General features: G+C 48.1%; 1 non-coding gene across 1 annotated transcript; it reads left to right on the plus strand.

Annotated features, from left to right (window-relative positions):
- Window positions 1-240: 240 nt before the first annotated feature.
- Window positions 241-326, plus strand: TRNAY-GUA (transfer RNA tyrosine (anticodon GUA)). The gene is given in 2 exon segments: window positions 241-277; window positions 291-326. It is a non-coding gene; the product is annotated as a tRNA-Tyr (tRNA).
- Window positions 327-2,475: the final 2,149 nt, after the last annotated feature.

The raw sequence follows: 2,475 nt of genomic DNA on the forward strand, positions 1-2,475 counted from the left end.
GCTGAGGCCTGGGGATTGGCCTTATGTGCTCATAAGGGGGTCATGACATGTGGCGCCCCCTATGACTACTGAGGGTCAATCACAGGCCTCAGTGCTAGGATGGAAGGAGTCAACAGGGAGCTGCACAGGAGGCCGAAGAACCCATTTTATTAACCCTTTTCTCCTCCTAACAATGGAGACAGTTTGGATTTGGACTGAACCGAATTGGCCTCAATGCCCACAGCAGCCATTCACCCACAACCTTCGATAGCTCAGCTGGTAGAGCGGAGGACTGTAGAGGAGATGCAGACATCCTTAGGTCGCTGGTTTGATTTCGGCTCGAAGGATGTATTTTTTTTCTTACCGTTTATTAATAATTTTTAACATTTCTCCGCCAGTAAGGAAAACAGTTTGCACGTCATTACTATCCCTATACTGCCGCTCGGACCCCGGGGCTCCCGGCCACTGAAGACCTCGGTCTGGAGACAATGCTGCCCGCAGGTTCCTGTTCTTCATCCTCAGCCTCGCAGCAGAGCCATCCACCAGGCAGGACAGGAAGTGACCTCAGCTCTGCCTCCTCCTCCTCCTCCACCTTGTGTCTTCTGCTGAGGAGAGCGCACAGGGTGCTGCAGCCATCAGCATGAGCCTGGTCAACAAGCGCAGGGCCAGGGCAGCCATTGCCATTGCTATGATCCATCACTGCATGCAGAAAAAGAAGAAGAAACGGAAGAAGAGGGCGTACTGGAGCAAGGACTTCCTCCAGAGCCGGGACTGCTCCTCCAACTCCGTACTCAACCCAGAGATTAAAGAAAACAACCCCAATGACTTCAAGGACTTTTTACGGATGTCGGACGCCAGCTTCAACTACCTCCTGCGAGTGGTCACTCCGCTCATCCAGAAGCAGGACACCTGCATGAGGAAGTCCATCTCGGCGGAGCAGAGGCTGGTGGCCACGCTGCGCTTCCTGGCCACCGGAAGATCCTTCGAGGACCTGAAATTCTCAACGGCGATCTCGCCACAGGCGCTGGGCGTCATCATCCCGGAGACCTGCAACGCCATTGTCCAGATGCTGAAAGGACGGTACCTGAAGGTCTGTCACCTCCCGACTACGTTTTTTGTGAGGCTTGTGGGGTCGTCATAATATATGGGTGTGATCTGAACAATGGCCGTGTTAGGCTATGTTCACACATTGCTTTTTTCTGCTCTCTTGGCAGTAAAGAAGCTGCTTACAAAAAGCAAGGTGTTTACTGTGTTTTTCTTGCTGCGTTTAGTAAGGAAAAAAGCAGGAGATTTCTGAAATCTCATTGCTTTTGCTGGTACGGTAAAAAGCAGCTTTAGGCTATGTGCCCACGATGCAGAAATGCTCAGGATTTTTTCTTGAGCGTTTCTGTATCTCCCTGGCAGAAAAAAACGCATGCGGAGTGTGCATGCGGAGTGTGCATGCGGATTGTACATGCGTTTTTCCTGCCAGGGACATGAGGATGTGAAGCGTTCTTCACTTGCATTTCTGCATGCTGGTTGACAAGCGATTTTAGCATCACTTGGAAAGTGCTTGTCAACGTTACACTATATAAATCCATGCAACCGGCATACAGTGCTGGCCAAAAGTATTGGCACCCCTGCAATTCTGTCAGATAATACTCAGTTTCTTCCTGAAAATGATTGCAATCACAAATTCTTTGGTCTTATTCTCTTCATTTAATTTGCTTGCAAGGAAAAAACACAAAAGAGAATGAAGCAAAAATCAAATCATTGATCATTTCACACAAAACTCCAAAAATGGGCCGGGCAAAAGTATTGGCACCCTCAGCCTAATACTTGTTTGCACAACCTTTAGCCAAAATAACTGCGAACAAGCGCTTCCAGTAACCATCAATGAGTTTCTTACAATGCTCTGCTGGAATTGTAGACCATTCTTCTTTGGCAAACTGCTCCAGGTCCCTGATATTTGAAGGGTGCCTTCTCCAAACTGCCATTTTGAGATCTCTCCACAGGTGTTCTATGGGATTCTGGTCTGGACTCATTGCTGGCCACCTTAGAAGTCTCCAGTGCTTTCTCTAAAACCATTTTATAGTGCTTTTGGAAGTGTGTTTTGGGTCATTGTCCTGCTGGAAAACCCATGACCTCTGATGGAGACCCAGCTTTCTCACACTGGGCCCTACATTATGCTGAAAAATGTGTTGGTAGTCTTCAGACTTCATAATGCCATGCACACGGTCAAGCAGTCCAGTGCCAGAGGCAGCAAAGCAACCCCAAAACATCAGGGAGCCTCCGCCATGTTTGATTGTAGGGACCGTGTTCTTTTCTTTGAATGCCTCTTTTTTTTTCCTGTACACTCTATGTTGATGCTTTTTCCCATAATGCTCTACTTTTGTCTGATCTGAACAGAGAACATTCTTCCAAAACTTTTTAGGCTTTCTCAGGTAAGTTTTGGCAAACTCCAGCCTGGCTTTTTTATGTCTCGGGGTAAGAAGTGGGGTCTTCCTGGGTATCCTA

Source organism: Phyllobates terribilis, unplaced genomic scaffold (genome assembly GCF_046119375.1).
Source record: "Phyllobates terribilis strain yellow unplaced genomic scaffold, ASM4611937v1 Scaffold_3__8_contigs__length_932513732, whole genome shotgun sequence".
In the NCBI taxonomy this organism is placed as follows: Eukaryota; Metazoa; Chordata; class Amphibia; order Anura; family Dendrobatidae; genus Phyllobates; species Phyllobates terribilis.